The sequence below is a fragment of the Ovis aries genome, chromosome 23, assembly GCF_016772045.2.
Source record: "Ovis aries strain OAR_USU_Benz2616 breed Rambouillet chromosome 23, ARS-UI_Ramb_v3.0, whole genome shotgun sequence".
NCBI lineage: Eukaryota > Metazoa > Chordata > Mammalia > Artiodactyla > Bovidae > Ovis > Ovis aries.
Window position 1 is genome coordinate 9,238,055 of NC_056076.1, and position 26,203 is coordinate 9,264,257.

A 26,203-nucleotide genomic window follows, 5' to 3' on the forward strand; every position below is an offset into this window, starting at 1 on the left:
TGCTATTGTAAATAAGATTGCAACAGACATCTTCAAAAAACACATTTCATTTCTCCATTTATTTTTTCAGACTGTGTTTTGTAATGAACACTCATATATCCCTGCCTCTTTTATTTTGTTAGTCGCTCATTGTAATGTTTATTTTTATCTAGGAATCATATCCTTCTTATCTAGACATTTTCTTATATTATTTTTCTGGTGATTTTCTTCTCTTTTTTACTTTCTGGAAATTCTATAACCAAGATATTAAATATTCGAGACTAATTATTTAACTTTTGTCTTACTTTCCATTTTGACGTATTTAGTTTCCAGCTTTCCAACTAACCTTAAGTAACCACATCTTCAACTTTCTCTTTATAGCACTTTTTAGATTTTTACTATTTCTTGCACAGAATATCTTGTTTTTATTTAATGGAGCCCTTGTCTTGTCTTGTTTTTCAAAAAAACCCCAAAATTGTTGCTTGCTTATTTTTCTTTTAGTAGTTGTCTTTGGTTCCTTTTATATTCTCAACAATTCTCTTTTTTTCCTGTTTATTTTGACTTTTGTCTTTCATTGTGATGTTTTAGATAAATTTTTGTTTCTGTTAATAGATAAGAGAATACTACAACATAGACCAGATGCTCCTTTTGAATACCTGTCATCCAGTGATCTTCATTGATATTAATCTAGATGCTTATAGAGGATTGTATGAAGTCATTGTCAGGTGATCTTTTCTTCTGAGTCATAAATTTGCCAAGAAGAAATCCTCAAATACCCTAGATTAGTGATTGTAAGCCGACTATTAGGGCCCCTGTTATTATGCTGAAGAAAATTGGGGGTTCTCACCATCAGAACACATGGTTTGGGTTAATCCTTGCATTTTCTGTGCAGGAAAATCTCTCAAGCAATTGCTTGGAGTATTTAGAGCTTACATCCTAGTAGTCTGTGCATGTGTGTGTGCTCAGTTGTGTCTGATTCTTTGCAACCCCATGGGCTGAAGCCCTCCAGGTTTCTCTGTCCATGGGATTTCTAGCCAAGAATACTGGAATGGTTTGCCATTTCCTCCTCCAGGAGATGGATATTCCTGAGCCAAGGATAGAACACACATCTTCTGAGTCTCCTGCATTGACTGGCGGATTATTTGCCACTGAGCCACCTGGGAGTTTGTTTAGGCATTAATTTTATTCCAGTATTGTCACATGATAAGGACTATGAGTTTATGACTGAGTAGAATATGGTAAAACAACGATATGTGTGTCATTTTCTTTATCACTTTTCCCTCTTTTATCATTGTTTTCATAGGGCTTCAGAAAGATGTCCAGATATGTACATGAATTCGTTTCACTAAGTTTAACCAGATAAATTTATTTTGATATATGAATATATTTGAATTGCCCCAACATAGCAAGAAACAAGAGAATATTGCAGGTTCTGAATGATAAGGGAAGGCACTGTTTCAAAAACCTTGACAATCTTTGGTTTTAGGGCTCAACACAAGTTTCCAAGTCTTTCTTCTGTGCTTAGTTTTTAATCCATAAGCAATCTGAAGGAAACCTTATAAGGAATGTTCTAAACTTTTACATAGAATAATTTGCATAATGTAATAGAAATACATATTTTATGACAGTATCAGATGAGATTTTGAGAGAAATTGTTTTTTAAAAGCAGAGTGTCATTTTTAGTATGTGTTACAAATGTTGAAAGTAATACTGTGTTAGATAACCCACATAGAATTATGCAACACTCTTCACAGTTATTTGTGTTTCTCAAAATACTAATAAAGAGCAAAACCAGATGAGTAGAACCAGGGAGAAGCTATGCCCAAGGGTAGGAAAATCAGTACAAAGACAGAGAGAGACCATCTAGTCTGATGAATATTATATTGAACTAGCAAAGCTACTCCTTAGCAACTGGAAAAAAAAATGTTACTGCTCAAACAAGCACTAGTAAGTGCCTTGAAAAATGAGAACCATGGCTTCAGTTAAACAATTTAACAGTATTTTAGATGTTAGGTATGTCTTCAAATTATTTTCCAAACTGATAAGTTTGGGTAGATTGCATATTCAGGCCAAATAAAGTTGAAGTTATAGATCTGTGGACAAAAATTTGATGGAAATAATGAAAAATTTCCCTAAGTTTTTGTAAAATGTACTTGCATCTTTGGGACATAAAACTTGACAGTCCCATTTACATGGTAGAGAAGCCACGTAATTATCAGGTTAAGAGGTAATAAAGTGAGGATTTTATTTGAAGAGAAGCAGCCCACAGAATGACTAAATTTATGACTAAATTTCTGATCTAACAAATTAAGTGAAGTTAGATCAGGTATGGATGTGAGAGTTGGACTGTGAAGAAGGCTAAGTGCTGAAGAATTGATGCTTTTGAATTGTGGTGTTGGAGAAGACTCTTGAGAGTCCCTTGGACTGCAATGAGATCCAACCAGTCCATTCTAAAGGATATCAGCCCTGAATGTTCTTTGGAAGGAATGATGCTAAAGCTGAAACTCAAGTACTTTGGCCACCTCATGCAAAGAATTGACTCACTGGAAAAGACTCTGATGCTGGGAGGGATTGGAGGCAGGAGGAAGAGGGGACGGCAGAGGATGAGATGGCTGGATGGCATCACCGACTCGATGGACATGAGTCTGAGTGAACTCTGGGAGATGGTGATGGACAGGGAGGCCTGGCATGCTGCGATTCATGGGGTCTCAAAGAGTCGGACATGACTGAGTGACTGAACTGAACTGAACTGACTGATGTCACAAGAATAAAGATAAAACACTATGCATTTAAGAAGCACTTCATGACCACAACTCAACTATTTACTACATTGCTGTTATCAATTATGGATGGCTTAAAAATTGCTGTTTGTTACAATTTATGTATAAAAACAAATTGTTTTTAATGATGCAATGCCATATTGCAAATAAGCCACATCAGATGGCACTGGGTTTGTGTGTTGAAATTAAAAGATGCGTGGTCCTTGGATGGAAAGCTATGGTAAATCTGGACAGCATATTAGAAAGCAGAACCATCACTTTGTCACAAAGGTCCATATAGTCAAAGCTATGGTTTTTCCAGCAGTCATTTATGGATGTGATAGTTGGACTATAAAAAAAGCTGAGCACTGAAAAATTGATGCTTTTGAACTGTGGTGTTGGAGAAGACTCTTGAGAGTCCCTTGAACTGCAAGGAGATCCAACCTGTCCATCTTAAAGGAGATCAGTCCTGGGTGTTCCTTGGAAGGACTGGTAGTGAAGCTGAAACTCCAATATTTTGGCCACCTGTTGTGAAGAGCTGACTCATTTGAAAAGACCCTGATGCCGAGAAGGATTGAGGGCAGGAGGAGAAGGGGACAACAGAGGATGGGATGGTTGGATGGCATCACCAACTCGATGGACATGAGTTTGGGTAAACTCTGGGAGTTTGTGATGGACAGGGAAGTCTGGCCTGCTGCAGTCCATGTGGTCGCAAAGAGTTGGACACAACTGAGCGACTGAACTAAACTGATTATTCCCCAGTCTTTACCCAAGAGAGAATTTAGTAACTGCTTTAAGATATAGTTGGGCTTCCTGGGTGGCTCAGCAGGTTAAAAAAAACTATCTGCCAATGCAGGAGATGGGGAGTTGATGTCTGGGTCAGGAAGACCCCCTGGAGTAGGAAATAGCAATCCACTCCAGTATTCTTGCCTGGAGAATCCCATGGACAAAGAAACCTGGCGGCCTACAGTCCATGAGATCACAAAGAGTCAAAGACAACTTAAAAACTAAACAACAAAAATAAAAGTATATTTAGGGATCAAGAACCATCAAAGGCTAGGGACCAGATAAAACTGTTGTAAGGACTAAATGGATCTATATACTTTAACAGTCCCTTTTTGTTGTTCATTCTCTCAGTCATGTCCGCTGTTTTGTGACCCCATGGACTGCAGCATGTCAGGCTTCCTGTCCATCACCAACTCCCAGAGCTTACTCAAACTCATGTCCATCAAGTCAGTGATTACATCCAGTCATCTCATCCTCTGTCATCCCCTTCTCCTCCTGCCTTCAATCTATCCTAGCATCAGGGTCTTTTCTAGTGAGTCAGTTCTTCGCATCAGGTGACCAAAGTATTGGAGTTTCGGCTTCAGCATCAGTCCTTTACAATGAATATTCAGGACTGATTTCCTTTAGGATAGACTGATTGGATCTCCTTGGTGTCCAAGGGACTCTCAGGAGTCTTCTCCAAGACCACAGTTCAAAAGCATCAATTCTTTAGTGCTCAGCTTTTTTCTATAGTCCAACTCTCACATCCATCCATGACTAATGGAAAAACCATTGTTTTGACTAAATGGACCTTTGTTGGCAAAGCAATATCTCTGCTTTTTAACATGCTGTCTACGTTGACCATAGCTGTTCTTCCAAGGACCAAGTGTCTTTTAATTTCATGGCTGTGGTCACCATCTGCAGTGATTTTGGAGCCCCCCAAAATAAGGTCTCTCACTGTTTCCATTGTTTCCCCATCTATTTGCTATGAATTGATGGGACTGGATGCCATGGTCTTAGTTTTCTGAATGTTGAGTTTTAAGCCATCTTTTCCCCTCTCCTCTTTCACTTTCATTAAGAGGCTCTTTAGCTCTTTTCCACTTTCTGCCATAAGGTTGATGTCATACATGCATGCCAAGCTGCTTCAGTCATGCCCAACTCTTTGTGACTCTATGGACTGTTGCCTGCCAGTTTTCTGTGTCCATGGGATTCTCCAGGCAAGAATACTGGAGTGGGTTGCCATGTCCTCCTCCAGGGGATTGTCCTGACTCAGGGATCACATCTGTGTCTCAGTCTCCTGCATTGGCAAGCTGGTTCTGCAGCACTTGTGAAGCCCATCCTATCAGTACTTCTATTCAGTGAATGTCTGGATTTATTAGGAAGACCCATATAAGAATAGAAAATGATTTATAGCAAAAAGAGATTACTTTCAGGATGCCCCTGAAGTACATAATGAAAATATGATAGAGATGTATATTTTTTCCTATAGAAGCACATGATAATGCTTACATTATTTTCAAGCAAGTAAAACCAAAATTATCTAGAAAATGTTACTAGATGATAATAATAATAAATATTATGCAATGCCTTCAGAATATTGTTTGATTCACAACCTCCCAGTGGAGAATGTACTATAATCATGCTTAATTTCCAAATTGAGGAAAAAGCCTTAAATAGTCTTATGATTTGTTTGTGAAACTCTGAAGTGTCAGATCTTTGATCTAAACTTAAGTTGGCTCATTCCAAAAATCCATTTATGATAAAAACTCTTCAGAAAGCAGGAATAGAAGGAACATACCTCAACATAATGAAAGCTATATATGACAAACCCACAGCAAACATTATCCTCAATGGTGAAAAATTGAAAGCATTTCCCCTAAAGTCAGGAACAAGACAAGGATGTCCACTTTCACTGCTACTATGCAACATAGTTCTGGAAGTTTTGGCCACAGGAATCAGAGCAGAAAAGAAATAAAAGAATCCAAATTGGAAAAGAAGAAGTAAAACTCTCACTGTTTGCAGATGACATGATCCTCTACATGGAAAACCCTAAAGACTCCACCAGAAAATTACTAGACCTCATCAATGAATATAGTAAAGTTGCAGGATATAAAATCAACACACAGAAATCCCTTGCATTCCTATACACGAATAATGAGAAAGTAGAAAGAGAAATTAAGGAAACAAATCCATTCACCATTGCAATGAAAAGAATAAAATACTTAGGAATATATCTACCTAAAGAAGCTAAAGACCTATATATAGAAAACTATAAAACACTGATGAAAGAAATCAAAGAAAACACTAATAGATGGAGAAATGTACCATATTCATGGATCAGAAGAATCAATAGAGTGAAAATGAATATAGTACCCAAAGGAATTTATAGATTCAATGCAATCCCTAACAAGCTACCAATGTTATTTTTCACAGAGCTAGAACAAATAATTTCACAATTTGTATGGAAATACAGAAACCTTGAATAGCCAAAGCAATCTTGAGAAAGAAGAATGGAACTGGAGGAATCAACCTGCCTGACTTCAGGCTCTACTACAGAGCCACAGTCATCAAGACAGTATGGTACTGGCACAAAGACAGAAATATAGATCAATGGAACAAAATAGAAAGCCCAGAGATAAATGCACACACATATGGACACCTTATCTTCGACAAAGGAGGCAAGAATATACAATGGATTAAAGACAATCTCTTTAACAAGTGGTGCTGGGAAAACTGGTCAACCACTTGTAAAAGAATGAAACTAGAACACTTTCTAACACCATACCCAAAAATAAACTCAGAATGGATTAAAGATCTAAACCTAAGACCAGAAACTATAAAACTCCTAGAGGAGAACATAGGCAAAACACTCTCCAACAAAAATCACAGCAGGCTCCTCTATGACCCACCTCCCAGAATATTGGAAATAAAAGCAAAAATAAACAAATAGGACCTAATTAAACTTAAAAGCTTCTGCACAGCAAAGAACACTATAAGCAAGGTGAAAAGACAGCCTTCGGAATGGGAGAAAATAATAGCGAATGAAGCAACTGACAAACAACTAATCTCAAAAATATACAAAACAAATGACTTTGAATATATTTCAAAGATGTAGGAGTTGGCAAACATCTAATAGTAAAGGATGAGATAGTAAATCTCTTAGGATTTTCTAGCCATATGGTCTATGTCACAATTACTCTGCAGTCTTAGTGAAAAAGCAGCCATACACAGTACACAAAGGGATGATCTTATTCTTTCAACACCCTAAATGAAGAGTATTACTTTGGGGGAAGGAGCAGACTTGACCTCATAGCCATTGTTTGCCAACTTGGTCTATGTGGTATTACTCATTCTTGGTTCTAATTTATATCTTTACATAATGAAATATTTTTATACTGTCTCTACATTGAAAAGTGAAATTGAATATGATCTGGTGACATCAAAACATGCAGAAAAGCAAACATTAATTTGAAACAAATAAAATTGACTTTATAACTTAAAGAAATAAACACAAAAACTTGGATTCAATCCTAGCTCTGTAGTTCCTTTCATGTTAGTTCAGCTCTCCAAGCCTGAACTTACCGATATATTGGCGGTTACTTGCCTACATTGGAGAATTATTGTAAATATTAAATAATTCCATAAAATTCATTGTTTGTACTAATTATTCAATAAATATAATACATAGACCTACATAATGGGTTAACAGAATGTGTTCTCTATTTGTTTCAAATATGTGTACTAATTATCAATATATATATTAATTTTTCATATTAAAATACTTTCTGTATTTCCGTAATGCTAAAATTTATTTCCCCAACTAGAAGAAAATAACAAAAGAATGGATTTCAGATGCTACATATCAGTTATTTGCAAATAAATGTCTGTGATCAATAGTGGAATTGTAAATGTACATACAGAATGCAAATTTTTGATTCATATAAATTATCAGAATTCAGGAATCAAATAATAAAATTCCATAATTGAATTGTTTTCATCACATATGAATAATAATACTCTTTACATAGGAATGTGTCATTTGTACTGTAGATGCAGTAAGAATACACTGTAGATCACTTAGAAAATTCCAAAAACAGTATAAAGGAAAATAATTCTGTAAAGGGCTATAAGTAATATTCATTTAATTTTAAGCATAATTTCTAAAATTCTATATATGTATGTGTATTTGCATGTATATTAAGCGTGTGTGTGTAGGGAATATATGAATCCATGTGTATTTGTATATTACCAAGCATAGAATTATAGGTCACATTTTTTGATTATTTTATATATTTTAATACAAATTGCCAAAAGTTACAATATTTTTCTCTTAACATCGAGTTAATAAGATATTTCAACATCTAAGTAACATATAAACTAAAGGAAAGATGAAAGATGATAGATAAAATCTCCCTCAAGGATCAAGGCTGCAGAATAATTAAACCCAGAGATAAGTAAGAACGAGTTTTAAAAATAAGTGTAAAAAAGCACCAGCTGTATATGTTAAAGGTTTTCACCCTGGGCGCCCTGAAAAGAACATGTACATCTCTGACAGGAAATGGAAAGGCACTGGGTTTCGCTGGCTTCAGTAATGTTTTGACTCAGTTGGAAATGAGATTAATGACTTTGTGAAATCAAAGCCTGCAAGAGACTCCAGCTGTGGACTGACTCAGCTGATTAACCAGCACAGCCTAAGAAGTGGCGTGTAGTTGAATTATGATTGCTTGCCTTCACAGTCATGAAAAATAGCAAGAAATGTTCAAACCCATACACTGATGAAGGGATTAGAGATTCATTTGAATTCCCATATGAATCAAGCTTAGAAAATATTAAACATTCATTGCAAGGCTGTATGTGTGTGAGCACCTGTGTATGCACACCTGTCTGTGTGTTTGAGAGGTCTTCTGTATGTTTAAGTATTGGAATGAGGCTTGTGTACATAATCAAAACTATTTTTTTACCTTAAAACAGGTTTTCCTCAACAGACTTACACTTTGCCCTATTCTGTGACTGAATGTTAAAACACACAGAGAAAAAAATTGCCAAAAAAATCTATCACTCAGGGAGCATACATTGGAGCTTAGTCTTTCAAAATCATATCACTTCTAATATAGCTAAATTGGAACTACAGAAAAATAAGAGTCCAGGAATTTTTCATTCAGTGAATAGACTATGAGTTACTTGACATGCTGTATGATCTTTAATAGCTATTTCTCTTTGTAATTTGTTTACTTTTAACTGGAGGATAATTGATTTATGATATTGTATTGGTTTCTGCCATATCTATTCTTTTCTGCAAAGAACAGCATTGGAAGAGTAACTACAATCTTCACTAGGACATTTGGGAGAGAAAGAGCGACCTAGTTGATTTCTCTTATTTGCATTCTTGTCAACAGGCCTTTGGGGAAACACAGACACGCTATTTGCTACTCGAATGATAATGGAGACTCCTTATCAGTGAAATGCTTTAGTGTGGGTATGGATTTTTGCAGACATAGCCAGGTGAAGAGTGTTCAGTAATCACTGTAATTAATGACATAGAAAATGGAGATGTTCTATAAAATGACTAGTTTTTTGTCATATATCTGCATGCACTACTCTAAACAAACCTGCGTGTTTAGTCCTAAAGTGAGAGAAGATAGATTGAGGAGAGATGTATTGATGATGCCAGACACTGCAAGAGAAAACTGCTTTGCTCTGCCACACAATTGCCTGTATCCTTCAAATCACTAATAAAATCTATTACTATTAATAGATACAATTTCCAGGTAGTATGAGTTCTGGTTGATATTTGAACATTGATTGTTACCATAAATTGACATTATGAGCATGATTCTTTTTTTTTCCCAACTCATGAGTTCTGTTTATTAGAGATAATAATTTTTCTCTGTCACTTTTTGACAAACAAAGATGGAAAAATGTGATGAGGAACTGATAAGCAGGATTATATCTTTACCCATCCTTGGTGTGAAATGGGAAATCAGGCAAGTCTTAACAAAAGATTTTGGAGAAAATTGAGTATGACCCTGAGAATTTGCAATGTGGATAGACAGAGTATAAGCAGAAGGATGATAAGCAACTAACCTCACCCCTAGTCTATTGCTGGCAGCCCAGGCAAAAGTTTGAAGCTTGATCTCTAAAGATGAAGCTAGGGTAATTCTCATGCATCCTTAGCCACCTTGGAAGACAATATATTCAATCACAATATAGGTCAATTAAATTATTGATTACCTGAAAAAATATGCACCTAAGGGTCATGGCTAGTTAACTAAATTACAATACAATACAATAAACACAAACAAAAAACCTCACAAATTGTTCTATTAAATAGCTAGAGCATTTTACAGAGAAATGCTATTAGAAGCTTGGTGATGGCTCAAATGGTAAAGAATCTGCCTGCAATGCAGATATGGGTTCGATCCCTGGATTGGGAAGATCCCCTGCAGAAGGGAATTGCACCCCACTCCAGTATTCTTGCCTCGAGAATCCCATGGACAGAGGAGCCTGGAGGGCTTCAGTCCATAAGGTCACAAAGAGTTGGACATGACTGAGTGACTAACACTTTCATTGATCAAATATACTCCATATGTCAAATCTGAATCTAGATACTCATTTGTAACTATCTGGGGGAAAAAATGTGAAGAGGGTGTCTTTATCCTCCAGACTTTTTCATCTGAAGGGGAAAATGCAAATTCCATTTTAATTGTGATTAACAAGTTGATGAGAAATGCTGCAAGTAAGTGTCTCATGAACGATGCAGAACATTAAGTTGAACTTTACTTTGTTTATGAGACCTCAGTACTTCCCAAGGAAAGGGTAGGAGAGGATACCTCCAGAAGGATCAAATTCAGACTCTAGATACTTAGGGGTGAAGGCCTAAGTGATAAGGCTGGAAATATTCTATGATCTGAAGTCACGAAAAGCCATAAAACTTAACAACTTCTGTGATAATTTTGAAACTAATTTTATGAACAGGGAGAAAGTTTGTTTTTTTTTTTTTAGTTTTGTGCCAATTTTTTAAAAACCTCTTTTTGTGTAAATGTCTCAATAGATGAATACTAAATACTAAACAGAGGCCTTTTGTTTTGGTTTTTGCTCTATAAAAAGTAGATTCACATTTAATAAATAGCAATTAATATGGCAAATTCAATGCGATATATGAAGTATTTATAATATGACTTTATAAATGACTTTTTTCTTTTTTTTTCATCATCTCTTGACCACGGGCCTACAGATAAGCTACGTAACTCTCCTTATTCTCCATTACCTGTTTCAAATCTATCTCCACCTTCCACCAACCCCCTCTACATCTGTTCTCTAAACACTACATCTCTACTCTAAAAGCGCCAGTATTTGAACTGCCTGTCATCAGGTTGCATTAGCTACAACCGCTCATTCAAGTCACAATCTACTGACCCCTCATTTCTCAAAGAATTTTGCTTTTGGCTTATAATCACTCTCTTACATATTGCTCCCTTCTTAAGGCTCCTTCACTTCAGTGTTTACATGATTGTTTCATCTGAAAACTGGCATCTTTATCTCTTTAATTCCACTTCTCTAAAAATTGTGTCCTTCTCCTCCATATAGCTGATAACTTCCACAGTAGACGTCTGGCCTCAGTTGTAACTACCACTCACACTCTCTCACTATCTTATACCTTTTCAGCTCACTGTTTCTAGGACCCTGACTCCCCAATTTTTCAACCCCATTGGGAATGATACTGCCATTTTTCACTGCCCATTTTCTTTTTTGGTAGACTTTTTTTTCCCCTCTAATGCTCCAATTTTTTGCCTCTCTTTTCAACATATTGGTTTTGGGAGAAACAAAACAAGCAAGCAACAACAGCAAAGATCCATAACCAGTTACATTAAATTACCTACTTTTCATCTGTAATTCTGCAGTTGCCTGTAATGTATAAACTCACAACTCCACTAATTGATTCTATTTAAAATTCAGGGCAAAATAACTTCTGGGAAATCTTCAATGCAGTCAGTTAATCCTAATGTAATTGTCTAGAATATTCTTTACTCTTCAAAGTAAAGCATAAACTTATAAGCATATTATAAATACTTCATATGTCGCTTGAATTTGCCATATTAATTGCTATTTATTAAATGTGAATCTACTTTTTATAGACAAGAATGTACAAGCAAAAACTAACATTTTATAACCTGGTGCTTTTGCTCATTTTGTTTTTATAAGGTTTAACCTACTTAGAAATTATCTAAGTACACAAATCGCCATTCATTCACCTAATATTTTATTAATATATAAAATATCCTAGAAGTGCTATTTAGTTGACTTTACAGATCATCACAATTTTTCCTAATATTGGAATTTCATCATAGGAATGACATTCAAAAAGTTTATGTTCAGTACTATCTAAAAATGATTTGTAGAACTACTGTAGTCCAAAAGAACCTATCCTTTATTGTAAGACAATGTTGTTGAATGAGTACATTTATATTATTGTATCCTTGAATATTTTGGAAGAAATAATAACTTATCTAATCCATAAATCCAGTATATGACTGGTTTCTTCATTCTACCAAAATAACAAACAGGGTTCAGTAGTAAGTAACTTGCTTGCCAGAGGTTACCCCAATAATAATTGCCAGAAGAAGTGAAAGAGAAAGAAAATGTTAGTCACTCAGTCATGTCCAACTCTTTGCTACTCTCTGAACTATAGCCCGCCAGGCTCCTCTGTCCATGGAATTCTTCAGGCAAGAATGCTGGAGTGCATAGCCATTCCCTTCTCCACGGAATGTTCCTGGACCAGGGATCAAACCTGGGTCTCCTGCAGTAAGTGTCAAAGTTGGGTTTCAAACTCCAACTCATTGGCCCTAGAGCTGGAGTTTCTCACATGACACTGTAGGTCCCCTGCCACATCCATCCTCAGTCACCTCTGTATGACAGGCACCAGAGCAGCAATAAGAAGGCAGAGCATTAACCTGTTCAACCATGCAGGGAAGGCGCACACTAAGTGCCTCAAGTGTTTTGCTGCTCTGACCAGATCCAGGAATATCTGTGGAGAGTTCTCTGAGTACTGATTTGGGGTTACAAATACCTTTAAGCAAGTGGGCATATTAAAAAATACAGACTCTGTGAATAATGAAGATGAATAATGTAGGTAGATAGATGCATAGGGTTACGTAGACATAGAGATTGGATAATGTGTTACCATTTCTTTTCAAGTAATATTATACTACTTTGTGTAGCTGGCTCAGATGGTAAAGAATCTGCCTGCAATTCAGGAGTCTCTGGCTCAATCCCTGGGTCAGGAAGACCCTTTAGAAGGAAATGGCTATATGCTCTAGTATTCTTGCTTGGAGAATTTCATGGACAGAAGACCTGGTGGGCTATAGTGCATGGGGTCGCAGAGTCGGACACAACTGAATAACTAACATTTTGTTACTACTACTTTAAATCAGTTGAGACAACGCTTTCAATACATATTTTATTCTCTTTTAATTATATGTCCTACTTTCATGCTTAGCTGAGTGTATTGCTTCTCTTTGCTTAAATTATTGTCTAATTGCTTACAGATCACATTGAGTTGGAGGACATCAATCAAGTAATGGTAGTAGTGGCTGAGCATTTGCTATTACACAGGACTTCTTGCAAGCAGTTTACATACATTTCAGGTGGACAGCACAGTGATTCAGTCATATATCTTTCTGTTTGTTTATATTCTTTGATATATATTTCATAACCATATGCAATGAATAAGAAAATGTGGATTTTTATCTAAATGAACACTGCATTTTATGTTTTATAACAAGTATAAACATTTTAATCAGAACATAAATAATATGGCTTATTACTTCCCAATTGGTTTCTGAAACAAAATAAAAGAAATAAATAAGTATTGAGTATTAGGAATTCTCATTAAACAGCTATGTTTAATGACTAAGGGGTGCTTGCCGAGTTTTAAAGCTATTTGTCAGCCACTAAAATGTCCCTGAGCTGTTAATTATTGATGACAGTTATTTCACTAGCAAAAGTTACCTCATTAGCATGACCAGAGATGGATGTCCTCATTAGACACTTCCTTGTTTTGAGAACTACATGCCAACTTTGTCTCCAGGGCCAGAAACATTAACAACAAGTAGAAACTTTGCCCATTGAGTACTCTCTATGTTATTTTATTTAGAATTTATGAAATCACAATTTAGAAATAAAAACTTTATATTCGAAGAACATTTATTTGAAAATTCCCATTGAGAAGAAAAAGACAAACTGTATTATGGAAAGATTTTTTAAAAATATTGCCTATATACGATATTTTGTAAATTGGCCTGTTAGTGTTCTGAGCTCATGAACCAGCTCACCTTTGTCTTTACACCTTTCACATTCTGAGCTTTCTTACCCAAATGAGATGAAAACTTACATCAATGCATAAACAGGAACACGAATGTTCATAACAGTTTTATTCATAATTAATAAGAACAATGACATGTGAAGTCTTTTGATAAGTGAATGGGTAAATAAATTGGCCTAGCCATACAATTGAATATTATTCAGTCATCAAAAAAGAAAAAAAAAAAAAAAACTAAACTATCAAGCTTATGAAAGCCATGAAAAATATGTAGGGTATTTAAATGGACATTTGTTATTATTGTTTAGTCACTAAGTCATGACTGACTCTTTGTCACCCTGAAGACTATTGCTCAGATGAACAACATGAATTCCTTATTCCCAAATTCAGACTGAAATTGAAAAAAATAGGGAAAACCGTGAGACCATTCAGGTATGACCTAAATCAAATCCTTTACAATTGTAGCGTGGAAGTGACAAATGGATTCACGGGATTCAATCTGATAGACAGAGTGCCTGAAGAATTATGGACCTAGGTTAGTGACATTGTACAAGAGGCAGGGATCAAGATCATCCCCAAGAAAAAGAAATGCAAAAAGACAAAATAGTTGTCTTACGAGGCCTTACAAATAGCTGAAAAAAGAAGGGAAACGAAAGGCAAAGGAGAAAAGGAAAGATACACCCATTTGAATGCAGAGTTCCAAAGAATAGCAAGGAGAGATAAGAAAGCTTCCTCAGTGATCAATACAAAGAAATAGAGGAAAACAATAGAATGGGAAAGACTAGCGATCTCTTCAAGAAAATTAGAGATACCAAGGGAACATTTCATACAAAGATGGGTACAATAAAAGACAGAAATGGTATGGACCTAACAGAAGCAGAAGATATTAAGAAAAGGTAGCAAGAATACACGGAAGAACTATGCAAAACAGATCTTCATGACCCAGATAACCATGACAGTGTGATCACTCACCTAGAGCCAGACATCCTGCAATGCGAAGTCAAGTGGGCCTTAAGAAGCATCACTGCGAACAAAGCTAGTGGAGGTGATGGCATTCCAGTTGAGCTATTTCAAATCTTAAAAGATGATGCTGTTAAAGTGCTGTGCTCAATATGCCAGCAAATTTGGAAAACTCAGCAGTGGCCACAGGACTGGAAAAGGTCAGTTTTCATTCCAATCTCAAAAAAAGCAATGACAAAGAACAGTTAAACTACCACACAATTGCATTTCACACACTAGCAAAGTAATACTCAAAATTCTCCAAGCCAGTCTTCAACAGTATGTGAGTGATGAGCTTGCAGATGTTCAAGCTGGTTTTAGAAAAGGCAGAGGAACCAGAGATCAAATTGCCAACATCTGTTGGATCATCAAAAAAGCAAGAGAGTTCCAGAAAAACATCTATTTCTGCTTCATTGACTACACCAAATCCTTTGACTGTGTGGATCACAACAAACTGTGGAAAATCTTCAAGAAATGGGAATACCAGACCACCTGACCTGCCTCCTGAGAAGTCTGTATGTGGGTCAGGAAGCAACAGTTAGAATTGGACATGGAACAACAGACTGATTCCAAATCTGGAAAGGAGTACATCAAGGCTGTATATTGTCACCCTGCTTATTTAACTTATATGCATGGCACATCATGTGAAATGCTGGGCTAGAAGAAGCACAAGCTGGAATCTAGACTGCCAGGAGAAATATCAATAACCTCAGATATGCAGATGACACCACTCCTATGGAAGAAAGCAAAGAAGAACTAAAAAGCCTCATGATGAAAGTGAAAGAAGAGACTGAAAGAGGTGGCTTAAAACTCAATATTCAGAAAACTTAGATTATGGCATCCAGTCCCATCACTTTGTGGAAAATAGACGGGGAAATAATGGAAACAGTGAGAGACTTTATTTTTGGGGCTCCAAAATCACTGCAGATGGTGACTGCAGCAGTGAAATTAAAAGACACTTGTTCCTTGGAAGAAATGCTATGACCAAGCTAGGCAGTATATTAAAAAGCAGAGACATTACTTTGCCAACAAAGATCCGTCTAGTCCAAGCTATGGTTTTTCCAGTAGTCATGTATGGATGTGAGAGTTGGACTATAAAGAGACCTGAGCACCAAAGAACTTATACTTTTGAACTGTGGTGTTGGAGAAGACTCTTAAGAGTCCCTTGGACTGCAAGGAGATCCAACCTGTCAATCCTAAAGGAAATCAGTCCTGAATATTCATTGGAAAGACTGATGCTGAAACTGTAACTTAATACTCTGGCCACCTGATGGGAAAAACCGACTCATTTGAAAAGACCCTGATGCTGGGAAAGATTGAAGGCAGAAGAAGTAGGGGATGACGGAGGATGAGATGATTGGATGGCACCACCAACTCAATGGTATGAGTTTGAGCAAGCTATGGAAGTTGGTGATGGACAGTGAAGCCTGGTGTGCTACAGTCCATGGGGTCACAAAGAGTTGGACACGACTGAGCAACTGAACTGAAACTGTAGCCCACCAGGCTTCTCAGTCCATGGGCTTTCCCAGACGAGAATACTGGAGTAGGTTGCCGTTTCCTTCTCCAGGGGATCTTCCTGACCCAAGGATCTAACTCACATCTTCTGCATTGCAGGGTAATTCTTTACTGCTGAGCATCCAGAGAAGTCCAAATTCACATTGCTAAGTGAAATTAGCTAGTTTTATAAGATTACATATATATATATTTTTTTTTTATTCAACTATGTTGCATTCTGGAGAAAACAAAACTTAGTCGTTGACAGAACTTCAGGAGGAGGTGGGAAAGATGAACAAAAGGAGCACATCAGATTTTTAAGGCAAAGGAACTCTTCTGCATGGTACTCTAGTGGTAGAAACATGAAAGTATGTATTTGTCAAAACCCATAGAACTTCGCAGCCCAAAAGAATCCTCTAATGAGGATTATGAATGTTTGCCAGTAATAATGTGTTAATAATCATTAATCAACTGTAACAAATCTATGACCCTAAAGCTAGATATTAATAGAAAAACTAGTGGAGAGAGAAGGAGTTATATGAGAATTCACTACACTATTACACTGCTCAGGAATATTCAGTTTTATAAACCTAAAACTGCACTAAAAACTCTATTAATTTGCAAAAATGAGTGTTGGTTGACATTCACTGTCAAAATGAGAATTAAAATTAGCATCATCTATCTCCAGGTATCGGAGAAGGCAGTGACAACCCACTCCAGTACTCTTGACTGGAAAATCCCATGGACAGAGGAGCCTTGTGGGCTGCAGTCCATGGGTTCATGAAGAGTTGGACATGACTGAGTGACTTCACTTGCACTTTTCACTTTCATGCATTGGAGAAGGAAATGGCAACCCACTCCAGTGTTCTTGCCTGGAGAATCCCAAGGACGGCAGAGCCTAGTGGGCTGCCGTCTATGGGGCTGCACAGAGTCGGACACGACGGCAGTGACAGCAGCAGCAGCAGCATCTCCAGGTATATGGGGGAGGTGGCATTTTGATACAAATGGAATTTGACATACAAATTTGACATACAAAATTTTGTCAGCTTCAGAGTTGTATTTGTACACGTGTAGTAGCATGAATGTCCAATGTGCCATCCCCACTTGATCGTCAGCAATGTCATGCTTATGTCTACGTATGTTCTTGCTGGAGGTTATGTTTTCATGGTGGTTTTTTTTCCCCGCTTATAATAATTCAGTGCACTTTGTAAGTATGAGAACTTCTGAGCCCATATCTGCTCGTTAGTGGAGAATAATGCTGTACTCATAGCAAATGTTTCCTCAATTTGTGAGAATTATTGCCACTTTTTCTGCTTGTATTTGTGTCGATATAGTTTTTGACATGGCTTTTTGAAATTGCTAGGCTTTGCATGACAGCAAGTTATTTGTGTGTGAAACAGTCCTCAGTAAACTTAAGTGACTTAGTAATTTTAATTTTGAATATCTGATTTTAATATTGTGTTCTAGCATCTCATTGATAGTATAGGGCTTCCCTGGTGGTTCAGTGGTAATGAACACACCTACAGTGCAGAAGACATGGGTTCAATCGTTGGGTTGGGAAGATCCCCTGGAGGAGGAAATGGCAACCCACTCCAGTATCCTTGCCTGGAGAATCCCATGGAGTGAGGAACCTGGTGGGCTACAGTCGATGAGGTAGCAAAACAGGTGGACACAACTAAGCAAGTAAACAACAACTGATTGATAATATAAAGCAGGCTTTCCTTGTGCTTTAAATAAGGGAGAAATTACATGAATATTCACTCATAAAACCAAAATAATCAAGTTTTATACCATAATTAGGTTGCCCTCATACAGAGAGACTCTTGGGCATTTCTTATGTCATACACTGAGGACGAAGTGCAGTGAGGCATGCTTTCTAGTCTGTGTTCCTTCTCATTTTGGTCATGACTAAGACCGGTAAGTTTCCTGGGTGCAATATTCTATTTATATTCTTTTAAACTTTCTCTTGTTACTTCCTGCTCCTTGAATATCTCTTCCAAGTTTCTTTATATAAATAACCCAGTCTTTAATACACATATCCAGCTCTATCTTGTCTAGAAGCCTTTTATGTGCTTTCTCTTTGAACTATGTGGAACTTTGCAATTCACCTACAGTTCCCTGAGGATACATTTGTGTTCTTATATATTCAAATGGCCTGATCAGGTTGTTTGAAAAAAGTCCACATTCCCCCTCACTTTAACCCTGCCTCCTCTCCTTCCTCTACTGTCCCTGTCAATTTGTCATAGAAATATCTTTTGAAACTGAAGTATGTATAGAATAATGGAAAGAAAATTCAAGGACTTAGAGGGCATAGTGATTTTTTTTTCTTCCCATTAAGTATTCTTACTTAAATTCAGCTTAACTCTAGCTTTGTGGTAAATTACAAATTATTTCATCTGTTCTAAGGAATAAAAAGCATTGTTCAAAGCTTTACCAACTTTGTTCTTGCTCACGATGTTGAGTTTATATTCATTTTCCACAGTTCCATTTTACCTTATTGCAAAGGGAAGTTAAGCACTCAGGTTTTGCCACACTAAATTCCTTCCGACTTTGTTCTTCAATATAGAAGAATTTGTATAGAAAAGATATTTGAGAAATCAGAAAAACAACCATTATACTTTCAAAGACAGTCAACCTTCATCTCATTTAATGGTATTCAAATGATTATTCTCATATAAATGGTTTTAAAATCATATTCCTTTTGAAATATAATACTACAATTTGTGGGAACCATATTTTGCTGGGAAAACCAACACTCTAGTCATTATTATTTCTTTATTAATTTGCACCATTCTTTTTTTTCTGTAATTCAGAAAGTAATCTTATGTTGAAGAAAAGAGAATTACATATCATCTTTATTTATGAAACAATGACTATTAAAATGTTTTTTTCTCTCACTTCTATTTTTGTAAATGATTGAAGGAATCATTAACATTAGTGTGAAGAGTTAAAGGAGGTTGATGTTTGACACTGACAGTTTCAAACACAAACCAGAAATGTTGTGTTTCCCATATACAAAATGCTGAAGGATTACAGTAGTTCTGGTGGGGATGTTTGTTGCAATCCTAGGAAAATATAATTTAAAGGAAACAATTTATAGGTAGACATGAAATCAGAAGGATTTTCAGTTGTTAGCAATAACAAACATCATCAGAGTTACTTCTGGGTAGACATTACAATACAATTTGGCTGACATTTTCATTTATGACTTTGGTGATGACTTAGGTTTAGACAATAGAGAGACAATTCAGTAATTACAGAGCTTTGTCTTAGCAGCTGGTATTTTATTTTCTGTTTTACCTTTAAAATTTAGAATTTCTAAATTTTAGCTTGATCTAATTTAGAACAGCTTGAGAAGAAAACCCCTCATTCCTGACTCACAGCCCTTCATTTTTATAGAGATGAACCAGTTCTTCCATTCAGGCGTGAAGGGTTGCTCTGCTATCTGCTTGACATTTTGTTCTAAAAAAATAAATAAACAGGACTTCCCTGGGGCTCCACTTCAGACTCTGCTCTTCCACTACAGGGACTGTGGGTTTGATCCTTGGTCGGGGAAGTTCTGCATGCCACAGCCAAAAGAAACAAACAAAAATGAACAAATAAATAAATTCTTACTCATAGAAAATAGTGTGATTATTCATGCAATTTTCCTTTGGAGATCGTCATTTAGTATTTGCTAACAAGTATAAATTTTTAATTAGGAAGTAATATTTGAGCCATTTTTAGTGCCAGAGAGGTGGGGCAGATTTTCAGTTTACTTCTTTAAGATTAAGAAGCATGTGCAATTTCTCTCAAAATATACAAAGCTGCTTGGTGAAGTGTTAATGGTTTTATTATATTTTTCTCATTACTATATCTGTTTGCTCTCTCATTTGCTTCCTCAAATGTGGGCTTTCATTGTTGAATTTCATGTGTTTTAGCATCATTTGCTTTCAAGGATGATTTAAAAAGTTAAATGGATACTACAGAGTTATTTGGCAGTGAAGACCATAAAGATGTATATAATTGTGAAGCTAATTTCTACTTAGTATCACATGATGGCCAGATAGAGATAGCTTTTCCGAGCAAATGTAGCAGAGAAATAGGGGGAAGAAAAGAGAGAAAACTTCATCATCATTAAGGAAAAATTGCACTGATTCCTATAGTTTCTCTGACTCATTAAGAATGCCCTTCTCCCATTCATTTTGATATCCTCCTAGTTTAAATCCCTTCAAGGCTTTACTAGGTGCACTATTAAAAACTAATAAATCCAAGTTACTTATTTAGTCAAGCTTGAGGGGATAATAGAGATGGCATTCTTCGAGTCTGTATTATATACCAGTGAAAATTCTTTGTTATAAGAAAGTGTATGGTTAGATCAAAGACATGGTCTCAATGTGTAGGCACATTTAAGCCAGAGGAAAAGACAGATTTTTTTCTTCAAAGATGAAATTAAGTATTTTCTGTGCTAGTTTCATCTGTGAGACAGCTTGAGCTACAAATCAGCAACTTGATTAAAATAGAATATGCTGTTTATTTTAAATTATTTACATCACATTGTTTACAGGGCTTTATTTTATATAATTCATAAAATTATTTTAAATTAAACATTACACGCTGATATATTTCTAAATATTTTAATAATCTCATTGATTTCAAATAATTTAATGCTATGTGTAAACATCTTAAAGTGAAACTTTTCAATTACAGTTAATATTATATGTTGGTGAAATTTAAAGCATCTCAATTGAATTCGTGTATTTGGTTAAGGAATTTGGATGGGATTTTTCAGGAACAACTTTCAATTTAAATACAGAGATATTTTCCCCTGATTATCATTTGAGTCATTTAGCTTATATTCACTACATAATCACAAACAAAGCACACAAAATTTTCAAGGCATACCCATTACTATAGATTCTGTTATTTTAATATATGATTTGTCTATAACAGTCTACTGAGAGAGAAAGTTAAATATAAAATGATTATGATGTTAATTATTATCATTATACTAATTACAAAACCATTATGAAGCATACAGAAAGATTTGCAAAAAGGTATACATACCAAAGAGAGACTAAAAACAGCAAGAGTTTCCAGAAATAAAAAGAAATAGCAAAAATTTCCAGAAATGAAGAGTGTAGGACTCAATTTGACTGAGTCCTGAAAGAAAATAAGAGTTTACCAGGCAAATAGTCATTCCAGAAGAAATGTTTTTCTATTGTTTTATAACAAAATATCACAAATACAGCCTCTGAAACACTTACGCTATATCACAGCTCTGAAGAACAAAGTCTGGGCTCTGATGATTTCTTTGCTTAAGATCACACAAGATCTTAACAAGACTGTCAGGTGTTAGCCAAACTGACCTCTTCTCTTGAAGTTTTGTAGAAGAATCTGCACCCAAACTTTTGTGGTTGTTGGTGGGACCCAACCCACAGGAGAAAACTGTTTGCCTCGGCAAGGTTTTATTTTCTTTAAAGCAACTGGTTGCCTTAATTATTTAAAAGCAATGTTTGTTGTACTTATCCAACCTTTTAAATTTTGATTAGAAGGGATTAGTAAAACAGAAGTTGAATGCTTCTCTTTGATATCCTTAAGCTTGACATCATTCACCTTCAAACGCAGAGTTCTTTTAGTCTGTTGATCTTCTGCAGTGTTATTACCAAGTTCAAGCTCACTCTGCTTGCCACAGGTTAGGCTAATAAATCTGAGAGGTGAGGTATTGAGACAAGGAATATGACTTTATTCAGAGAGCCAGCTGACTGAGAAGATGGCAGACTAATGTCTTAAAATAACAATCTTGTCAGGTCTGGATGCCAAGTTCTTTTATGGGTCAGAGATGGGGGGACGTGAGGAAAAACAGTAAAAGATCATTTAATTCTTGCAAATATCTCCTAGAATGGCAAGCCTTAGGCAGGGAGATGTGCAAGTTTCACTTCCTTACAGCCATTTCACAGGTGGCATGAAATGGAATATTCTCTGCCATATCAACACAAAAGATTGCCATAGCTATCTGCAGTGCTGCCATCATTCCCAAATGCAAATTTCTGAGCCACACTGGCAAGAAGCAGACGAGCCAAGCAGTGCAGTTGCAGTTCTCCACAAAAGGAACTAAAGAATGTCACCGTCCTTCGCATGTGGGCAGAGTTAGGTTATCTCCCAGTGAACTAAACACAGGCACTTTAGTCTAAGGATCAGGCAGAGGGAGGGACAGGGTTCCCTGAGGCAGGCAAACATGGCAAGAAAACAAGGATTAAAGTCACAGAAACTGATCCATTTGGGAGTTAAAATGAACGCTTCCTGGTTACAGTGTCAGTCATATCTGCTTACAGTTGAAATCCATCTGCATATTAACATGAGTTCAGAATGAGAGTTTCAAAAAATAGCAGGAGAGATAAGAAAGCCTTCCTCCATGATCAATACAAAGAATTAGAGGAAAACAATACAATGGGAAAGACTAAAGATCTCTCCAAGAAAATTAGAGATACCAAGGGAACATTTTATGAAAAGATGGGCACAATAAAGGACAGAAATGGTATGGACCTAACAGAAGCAGAAGATATTCAAAAGAAGTGGCAAGAATACACAGAAGAACTGAACAAAACAGATCTTCATGACCCAGATAATCACGATGGTATGAGCACTAACCTAGAGCCAAATATCCTGGAATGTGAAGTCAAGTGTGCCTTAGGAAGCATCACTAAGAACAAAGCTAGTGGATGTGTTGGAATTCCAGTTGAGATATTTCAAATTCTAACAGAAGATGCTGTGAAAGTGCTGCACTCAACATGCCAGCAAATTTGGAAAACTCAGCAGTGGCCACAAAACTGGAAAAGGTCAGTTTTCATTCCAATCCCAAAGGAAGTCAATGCCAAAGAATGCTCAATCTACTGCACAATTGCACTCATCTCACATGCTAGTAAAGTAATGCTCAAAATTTTCCAAGCCAGGCTTCAACAGTACGTGAACAGTGAATTTGCAGATGTTCAAGCTAGTTTTAGAAAAGGCAGAGGAACCAGAGATCAAATTGCCAACATCTGCTGAATCATGGAAAAATCAAGAGAGTTCCAGAAAACCATCTATTTCTGCTTTATTGACTATGCTAAAGCCTTTTGACTGTGTGGATCACAATAAATTGTGGAAAATTCTTCAAAAGATGGGAATACCAGACACCTGATGTACCTCTTGAGAAATCTCTATGCAGGTCAAGAAGCAACAGTTAAACTGGACATGGAACCAAGCACTGGTTGCAAATCGAGCAAGCAGTTTGTCAAGGCTGTATATTGTCACCCTGCTTATTTAAATTATACGCAGAGTACATCATGAGAAATGCTTGACTGGATGAAGTGCAAGCTCAAATCAGGTTTTCTGGGAGAAATATCAATAACCTTAGATATGGCAGATGACACCACTCTTATGGCAGAAAGAACAGAACTAAAGAGCCTGTTGATGAAAGTGAAAGAGGAAAGGGAAAAAGTTGGCTTAAAACTCAACATTCAGAAAACTAAGATCCTGGCATCTGGTCCCATTACTTCATGGAAATAGATGGAGAAACAATGCAAACAGTGACAGACTTTATTTTGGGGGGCTCCAATATCACTGCAGATGGTGACTGTAGTCATGACATTAAAAGACACTAGCTCCTTGGGAGAAAAGTTATGAACAACCTAGACAGCATATTAAAAAGCAAAGACATTACTTTGCTGACAAAGGTCCATCTAGTCAAAGCTACGGTTTTTCCAGTAGGAATGTGTAGATGTGAGAGTTGGACTATAAAGAAAGCTAAGCACCAAGAATTGATGCTTTTGAACTGTGGTATTGGAGGAGACTCTTGAGAGTCCCTTGGACTGCTAGGAGATCCAACTATTCCATCCTAAAGGATATCAGTCGTGAATATTCATTGGAAGGACTGATGCTGAAGCTGAAACTCCAATACTCTGGCCACCAGATGCAAAAAACTGACTCATTTGATAGACCCTGATGCTGGGAAAGATTCAAGGCAGGAGGAGAAGGGGACGACAGAGGATGAGATGGTAGAATGGCATCACCAACTCGATGGAGTTTGAGTAAACTCCGGGAGTTGGTGATGGCCAGGGAGGCCTGGCATGCTACAGTCCAGTTCAGTTCAGTTCATTCGCTCAGTCGGGTCTGACTCTTTGCGACCCCATGAATCACAGCACGCCAGGCCTCCTTGTCCATTACCAACTCCCGGAGGGAGTTCACTCAGACTCACGTCCATCGAGTCAGTGATGCCATCCAGCCATCTCATCCTCTGTCATCCCCTTCACCTCCTGCCCTCCATCCCTCCCAGCATCAGAGTCTTTTCCAATGACTCAACTCTTCGCGTGAGGTGGCCAAAGTAATGGAGTTTCAGCTTTAGCATCATTCCTTCCAGAGAAATCCCAGGGCTGATCTCCTTCAGAATGGACTGGCTGGATCTCCTTGCAGTCCAAGGGACTCTCAAGAGTCTTCTCCAACACCATAGTTCAAATGCATTAATTCTTTGGTGCTCAGCCTTCTTCGCAGTCCAACTCTCACATCCATACATGACCACAGGAAAAACCATAGCCTTGACTATGTCCTTGACAGACCTTAATCGGCAAAGTAACGTCTCTGCCTTTCAATATGCTATTTAGGTTGGTCATAACTTTCTTCCAAGGAGTAAGCGTCTTTTAATTTGATGGCTGCAGTCGCCATCTGCAGTGATTTTGGAGCCCCAAAACTAAAGTCTGACGCTGTTTCCACTGTTTCCCCCTCTGTTTCCCATGAAGTGATGGGACCAGATGCCATGATCTTGGTTTTCTAAATGTTGAGCTTTAGGCCAAATTTTCACTCTCCACTTTCACTTTCATTAAGAGGCTTTTTAGTTCCTCTTCACTTTCTGCCATAAGGGTGGTGTCATCTGCTTATCTGAGGTTCTTGATATTTCTCCTGGCAATCTTGATTCCAGCTTGTGTTTCATCCAGCCCAGCATTTCTCATGATGTACCTGCATATAAGTTAAATAAGCAAAGTGACTATATACAGCCTTGATGTACTCCTTTTCCTATTTGGAACCAGTCTGTTTATACATGTCCAGTTCTAACTGCTACTTCCTGACCTGCATACAGATTTCTCAAGAGGCAGGTCTGTTATTCCCATCTCTTTCAGAATTTTCCACAGTTTATTGTGATCCACACAGTCAAAGGCTTTGGCATAGTCAATAAAGCAGAAATAGATGTTTTTTTGGAACTTTCTTGCTATTTCCATGATCCAGCGGATGTTGGCAATTTGATCTCTGGTTCCTCTGCCTTTTCTAAAACCAGCTTGAACATCAGGATGTTCACGGTTCACATATTGCTGAAGTCTGGCTTGGAGAATTTTGAGCATTACTTTACTAGCATGTGAGATGAGTGCAATTGTGCAGTAGATTGAGCATTCTTTGGCATTGTCTTCCTTTGGGATTGGAATGAAAACTGACCTTTTCCAGTCTTGTGGCCACTGCTGAGTTTTCCAAATTTGCTGGCATATTGAGTGCAGCACTTTCACAGAATCATCTTTCAGGATTTGAAACAGCTCCACTGGAATTCCATCATCTCCACTAGCTTTGTTCGTAGTGATGCTTTCCAAGGCCCACTTGACTTCACATTTCAGGACGTCTGGCTCTAGATTAGTGATCACACCATCATGATTATCTGGGTCGTCAAGATCTTTTTTGTACAGTTCTTCTGTGTATTCTTCCCAGCTCTTCATCTTCTGCTTCTGTTAGGTCCAGACAATTTCTGTCCTTTATCGAGCCCATCTTTGTATGAAATGTTCCCTTGGTATCTCTAATTTTCTTGAAGAGATCTCTAGTCATTCCCATTCTGTTGTTTTCCTCTATTTCTTTGCATTGATCACTGAAGAAAGCTTTCTTGTCTCTTCTTGCT